The sequence below is a fragment of the Cavia porcellus genome, unplaced genomic scaffold (genome assembly GCF_034190915.1).
Source record: "Cavia porcellus strain 051 isolate PalLab524CR breed Dunkin Hartley unplaced genomic scaffold, mCavPor4.1 scaffold_14, whole genome shotgun sequence".
Classification (NCBI taxonomy): domain Eukaryota; kingdom Metazoa; phylum Chordata; class Mammalia; order Rodentia; family Caviidae; genus Cavia; species Cavia porcellus.
In genome coordinates, this window is record NW_026947497.1 from 21,153,051 (window position 1) to 21,161,056 (window position 8,006).

Below are 8,006 nucleotides of genomic sequence, written 5' to 3' on the forward strand. Positions count from 1 at the left end.
ACCACTCAAGATGCGATGCCCAGTGAATCTTTGAAAACATACTGATTTTCGTTTTGCACCGAAGACAGAAAATATAAGTTAACCCACAGGGGAAGCCTGATACTCAAGCTTTGCAGGAGAAGAAAGCCAAATTCTTCAGTAGAGTTGGGTAGAGGTCATCAGCAGGCCTTGGGGCTTTAATGTCACTTCCACCGGAGCCACAAAATCAGCAGACAAGTGCGGAGGGGAAATGTAAGCATTGAAATAAACTGGGCTAGGATTTTCATTTCTGTGTACGACTATGGATGTTGGATAGGCCTATACCCTGGGCCTCCTAAAAGATGCTATTCCTGGGAAAGTGACCTTTGATTCATCAGGTCACACAATAAGCAAGAATTCACTGAGGTTATTTCATACCACTGATTCACAGATGGTCACATAGATTAGAATGGAAAGAAAAAACAAGAGGAAAGGAAAGTCATCTGGCAGAACCGTGACACTGCATGGCAGGTACTGGCTGCACCTGTACCTCCATCTGGGAGTGGGCTCAGTCGCTCCTGCTTTTTGTAATTGGTACCATAAGTTGCTACATCCTTTGTGATTAAAGAAACTTCATATCCTGTCCCTGATGTCTTTGCTGTCATCAATCACTTTGCTATAGTGGGACTGCAGTGCTGTGACAACCTCACATTATCTGTGTGACCCTGGACAAATTATTGGAACTTCTAAGTCCCCATTCCTCAGCTGCAGGACTTGACAGCAATGATTAGAGAATGATGTTTTTCATAATTGTTCAGCTTTCACATCCTTTAGGCCTTTTTATTCTTAGTCATTCACCCGCACACATCGATTCAAGACAATTCTATGAACCTTCCTTTTCATTTCATTAGAAAATACAGCAAACGTATTACACATTAAAGACTGTTTTTCTAGAGAAGAGAAATTTAAACCTCAAGTCGATATTCAAGTAATTGCATCTAGAACTATTCTTTTCCTCCACCATCATTAAAATTTCCACCATTTATATTTCATGATACATCATTTAAGAAAACCAATTGTAGGTATTGAAGCCAAAATGTCTTAATCTAAATCCCAGTAATCTCCAGCTCAAGCCTCTAATCCAACCCTGAATATCATTTATGGCATCATCTTATCTACTTTTCTCCATTAAACATGTGCCAAACTTATTTTTAATATTTAAAATAAACTATCTAGTATATTTTGTCTCTTCAACTAGGTTATTACTGCACTGACCACATCTCATGTCGTCATATCCTTAGGCATCTGACAGAGTACCTAGTACAGAAACTCAAAACTATCTGTTCATTTTCTTTAAAAAAATCATCTTCCCTCTCATACTATAAATAGCATGCAGGAGTTTTCACTACTGCACAAAACGACAAACTTTTAACACTCTGTGGCAACAAGGCAGACAATCCAAAGAGTCAAAATATAAATTTGAAAGCTCTGAAAAGAAATTGAATTATTCTAAAGCTGTAAGCTCCTCCATTACCAACTAGGGGTAAAACATGATTCACAAAAAAAGTGTGGACTTAAGAAAATATTCAAGATGACTGAAAGTGATTTACTACCTAGTTCTGCAATGATACATGATGATACTAAATATTACTGTTTAATCAAGGTAGTAACAATATATTCCTAAGTATCTTAGGTTTCTAAATATTATTCCTTTTACCTTGATTTAGATACAAAAAGTTTATATTCTTTATATTTATACTATAGTTTTATTTTTAAATCTGCCTTTGTAAAAAAAAAGTTGTGCCAGTGTCACTCTTGTTTTTCTCACCAAATATGGCAAAATCCCAGGATTTTAAATGCAGAAAGGAATTCCCACTAATTATCTTAACTGAAGCTACTTAGTCACAAAGATAAATGTGGTTCTGTGCTCTGTTTGCTTCCTCATTCTACTATGTGTGGAAATCAGTGTAAACCTGGCCCGTGTCAATCTAATGTATTGTCTTTACATAGTTGTAAGTTAAAATTGGAATAATTCTGAAGGCAGATATAACATGTGTGGGAAAGCACCCTGTGCCCACAGTGGACGTGAAGTTTGTTACTATTCAGAGACTTGCGAGAAAGGTTCAAGATGAGACAGGTGGGAAACAGCAGGTCACTGCAGATTAAAGATCATTGTGATTTTAGGAAAAGTTAAGCAGTGTTGCTTGAGATTAAGACTTTGCTTCTTTTCTGCTCCTGATCAACTTTCCCTTAAAAATAGAAAGTGTTTGCCATTATTTCAGCTAGTTTTTTTTCTAAAAATGTTGTCTCGCCATATAACTATTTAAAATGTCTCACTGAAAATCAGTATAACAGAAGTTTAAAACACAAGCCCACTGACCCTTCTACTAACAAGAAAGATTGTGTGTTATTCTTCTTCACAAAGAAGAAACGTTGAGTACTGTGAAACAAACTAGAAATTGTCAGGCACTTCTGCCTCCTCTTGGATGCTGTGTCAGTTGTGTGTGAGTCTTCATCTGAGTTATCTTAACTTCTTAATTTGTAGTACTTTTAAAGAGAGAGAGCAGTATTGCATCTAACACTCTATGACATTTAAAGAACTTGACACATGCACCTAGAGGGAAACAGCATTCTCTGTTGCCTCTTCAAGCAGCCAATTCATACTCTCTGGAGACATCAGAGATTTCTATAACTGAGTCCACAACTCCTAAGCAGAGCCCACACTATTGCTACAGTTTTGGAGATTAGAGGATAAATGAAGCCCTTTATGAAACATAAATTTTTCTAATAAATCTCAAAGTACTGTAAGCTCAGAATATATCAAGGTTTGTAAAAACTCTACAGGTTATTTGGAACTAGTTTTTAGGTGCCCATCAGTGGAGGGATGAAAACATGGTGCATATACACAATGGAGTATTATGCAGCTATGAAGATCAACAAAGGCTTATCATTTGCAAGAAGAGGGATGGAACTGGAATTCGTCATTGACGTGAAGTTAGCCAAACTTAGAAAGATAAATATTATGTGTTTTATCTTGCGTGTGGAAAGCAAAAACAGAAAAACATAAGGTGACCCGAAAATGCAAAACAGACTGTTTAAGAGGAGAGAAAATGGACCAGAATCAAGGGGAAGAGAAAGAAGGGCTACACAGTAGTGAAGCAGAAAAAGTGGATGCAATTAAAGTGTGCTACGTGTAAGTATGGAAATGTCACAGTAAATCCCCTTAATTTACATAATTAATGAAATCGAATGATTGTAACAAAATATAAAATAAAAACTCCACAGAAAGCCAGGGTGTATAATCCTCAAGATGCTGGAGAGTGCTATTTTTCAGACACGGGCCAGCTGCCCACCTCATAAATGACACCCCTTCTCCTGCACCGAGCCCCCTTCTCTATGACCTCACGCTAACCCTATAACCTCCTTTGTGACTTTATTGTAGGGCTTGGGGGGCACCTGTTTTGTAATCAAAATTAATAAAGGAATGAAATGAGAATCATGGAAACATTTAGAAGAATCAGAGTACAAAACTGTTTCTAAAACTTACCTCATTCCCCTAAGATTGAGGCTATCCTTAGCTTTGTCTGAAAATAAAAACCTGCCAAAGTTATCAGTGACCACACTGTTTCAAAACTAGTCCATCGTGTGACCAAATAAAGGCTATTTGGGTCTTTCCATGGATAGTGGTGACTTTATATCATCCTCCTATAGAATGGTCATTTGAACTGCAAGGAGGAAAACTTTGTTTCTTTTATCTCATTTGTGGTCGGTGGACTCCTTAAGGACCAAGCCTGGAGTTTTCAAAAAACAAATTAAGCTCTGATATTTCATCTTAGGGGTGTGGGTGTATGCATGAGCTCCTCAAAGTTCCAATTGTTTAAAAGCTTGAAAATCACTGAGAGTAGAAGATGCAAAAGAAGAGGAGAGAAGAAAGATGTTTGGGAGGAGAAAAGAGAGGGAGTTAGAGAGAAGGGTAGGGAGAGAAGGGATCCAGAAAGAGAGGAAGGAGAGAGGAAGGGAGGGAGGAAAGGGATTGAGAAGGGGATTTTAAAAAAGAAATAGAGGGAAAGAAGGAGGAGGAGAAAGAAAACCTGGAGAATCTCAGGATGAACATACCAGAAGCTCCACAGGAGGCCGCAGCCTTGGGTGCTGTTCACATGCGCATGGAGCTGTGTTTGTCACACACACAGCTGGTCCGCTCCCTGCTCCCGGTTGTGTTACAGAGATCCGGGGGAGTGTGCAGGGCCAGTGAACACGCAGGGGTTCTTACAGATGGGTCCCCATGGGTCCTCTTTACATGCCATAGCCTTTTTGTGGATGGACGCTTGGAATTCACTCTTTTTGCTCATGTAGCAACCCTGTAAAACAGGAGTTCCTGGTAGCTCCAAAACACCAGTGAGAAAAGCGGGACTCGGGAGGGTAAGTACTTCACCCAAGGGCTTAGAGACAGCACATGGCCGAGCAAGGATATAAACCTAATTCTTTTAACCAACAGTCTTTGGTTCCAATAGAAGAATAATAAATGTTTATTGCAGCCTTCATCATTTGTCTTGTCAGTAATTGTATTTTGTATTTTGGCTCATGAAATAGAATACATGGCAATAAAAGCCAGTCATGAGGAGCTGTCATGAGATCAGGTTCCTAGCATGGTGACAGCTGCACCCAGGACGATGCTGCTACAGAATTCCCTTCCTCCTCTCACACACCACAGGGAGTGGGGCTGATTATATCTGAGGACATTAGGTGCATTGCTAGCTTTTTGTGTTTAGTCACAGCTCTTCACATCACAGGAAGGTATTTGTCTCCTGTGGATGAAACACCAGTGCAAACCAGCGCCCTGTCTCTCTGCATCTGTCACTCAGCAGTTCTGTCAGTAACACTGATGGGGTCCAGGACAGCGGAGCAGACACTGCCTTGGGTCTTGTTTTCAGCCTCCTAAAATCCCCCACTGCACTCCAAATCAATATCGGACTCAATATAAATGTCTACTAGTCAAGATTTAAAGTTCAACAATTATCATCTTCAGCTAAGCAGGAAAGAAATTCTGTTGTAAGGATCAAAGTAAATTTATGAGCCCCAATTCCACAATTTCAGTGTCAAAATTCCTCAGCATTGAGCAACTCAAAGATGCTAGGATAGGGGCCTAGACCTGGTGACACGGTGCATCCCAGGGGCCCCCGTTCATGGCATTCTTCCTTAAGTACCCCTGCTTTCCCACCTCTTTAGCACTGGCTAAAATCTCCATATGTAGTTCATCCTAAACTTTTATACCTGCTGTCTATGTATTTGCTTTTGATTACTTATAGCCAGTGGGCTAACTTACAACTTAGTTGGGGTTTTCAGTAATGTGATTACATATGGAGCTTTCGTTCTAATTGCCCTTGTATGTGTCCATAGGCAAGTGTGTGTGTGTGTGTGTATGTGTGTGTTGTGTTGTGTGTGTGTTGTGTTGTGTGTGTGTGTTTATGCATGCCCTGCCTCTGAGTACAATGGTTAAAAAGTCTAAGAAATCCCAGAAGAAGGGGAATAAAATTAATTAAGATATGTACATGTATCTTCTTCCCAAAATGAATTTAATCATTAGTACTGAAAACATGTAGTAATAAAAAAATTAAATAACTTTCTATTGTTTTGCTATGAACCAAGAACTACAATAAAATTAGTATTAAGACTGACCCTTTTAACAGATTTTTAAGTGTAAAATAAAGTAATATGTTGGCATGATGTTTTCAGCAAATCACTAGAAGTATTTACCTTGCATAAGCAAAATTTTATGCCCCTTGATTAGGAACTCCCCATTTCCCTCTCCCCCAGCCTCTTGTAACTGCCGTTCTATTCTTTACTTCTATACTACTTTAAGGTCCCCATATAAGCAGAATCATGCTTTAAATATCCTTTGGGAACTGGTTTATTTCACTTAGTTTAATATCTTCAACTTCCATATATGTTGTCACATATATTTATGTTGTTTCATATATTTAAAATTGAATAATACTTCTTTGTACTTGTAGGCTACATTTTAAAATCTATTCATCTGTTGATGGACATTTGTATTATTTCCACATATCAGCTCTCATGGGGAAGTGCTGAATTCAGCATAGGAGACTAGATATCTCATCACGATCCTGATTTTAATTCTTTAAGATAAGTATCCTGAAGTACAAATGCTCAGACAGATGGTAGTTGAATTCTTAATTTTTGAGGAATCTCCATGTTTTTCCTAGAGACCATACCTTTTGGCTTTCCTACAAATAAGATGTGATCTTTCCACATGGTTGCCAATACTTGTCTTTTCTTCTTTTGGTAATAACTCTCCTAACTCAAGTGAGATGATATTTCATTTTGGTTTTGATTTGAATTTCCCTGTATATGAAATATTCTCCAGTGTAGATCACTGATTAGGTCACAAGGCTTTACAAACTCAAGAATGCAATCCTACCAAGTACCTTCTCCAACCTCAATGAAATAAAAATAGAAACCCATATCAAAAAGAAAACTGGAAAATTCAAAATATGTGGAAATTAAACAACATTCTTCTGAACAAAAATTGGGTAAAAGAGTAAACCAAAGGGAAAGTAGAAAAAGGTTTTGAGAAAAAAAAAAAAAACTTATGACCTAGCAAAAGCAGTAATACAAGGAAAGATTTTAGAAATAAACACCTACATTAGGGTACAAGACCTTAGAAGCTGGAGCTGGAGAATCACAGGTTTGCAGCCAGTCTAGGTTAACTTGTGAGATCCTGTCTCAAACCAAAAATATTTAAAAGACTGGCCTAGGTTAGTGGTAGAAGTAGCTCATGCCTGGATTTAATCCTCAATACAAAACAAAACAAAACAAAATCTCAAATAAGGATCCTGACTTTAAACTTCTAGGATCTAGGATAAAAGCAACCAACTCAATCCAAAGTTAACAAAAGGAAAGAAAGTATAAAAAATTTAATGGAAATAAACAAAATAAAAAAGCAATATAAAAATCAAAATTAACAGTAAACTTGTTTAAAAAAACCCTAAAATTAACAAATCTTTAGCCAAACTAAGAAAAAAGAAAAGACTTGAATAAATAATATTGGAAATGAAAGAGGAATTACAATTGATTTCATAGAAATAAAATGATCATGAATAAGTATCTACCAATAAACTAAATAATCTAAAACAAATAGGTAAATTCCTAGAAGCAACAACACATTGAGGTAAATCATGAAGATAAATCAGAAAAGTCTGAAAAGGCCTATAATCAGTAAGGAGTCGGAATTAGTAATTAAAACAAACAAACAAAACCCTTCAACAAAGTCCAAGACTAAATGGCATCACTGGTAAGTTCCTCAAAATACTATGAATTAATGGTAATACTTCTGAAGTAAACTTTTCCCAAAAATTGAAGGGAAAGGACACTTTTACATTCATATTACAAGGACAGCATTATTGTGATACAAAAACCAGGAAAAAAATACTACACACACACATAGCCACAGGGTAATATACCTAATGAACACAGATGCAAAAATTCTCAACAAAAAACTAACAAACCAAATTAAACAGTGCATTAAAAGTGACCAGTGAGACTGATCTCTGGGATGTAAAAATGTCTCAATACTGTATATAAAGTTCAATGAATGTGATACACCACATTAGCAAAATGATGTATAAAAAGCACACATATCAAAATAGATACAGAAAAAGTATTTGATATAAGTCAATGTCCTTCCATAATAAAACTATCAATACGCTACAAATATAGGAAAATAGTTCAATATAGTAAAGACTACATATGAAAATCCTACAGACAACATCAAAAGCGAAAATTGAAAACTTTTACTGTAATATAGCAAGCAAGAAAATATGAAACACTTGAAGCCATAAGAACAGTCAAAGACTGAATAGAGGACCTTACTTTCACACAAAATGATATCAGGAACCAACAAATGGGACTGCTCCAAATTAAAAGCCTCTGTGAACAAAGGAAATAACAGGGTGAAGAGGCAACCCACAGAATGGAAGAAAATCTTCGCCGTATACTCTTCTGATAAAGGATTACCATCTAGAATAAAG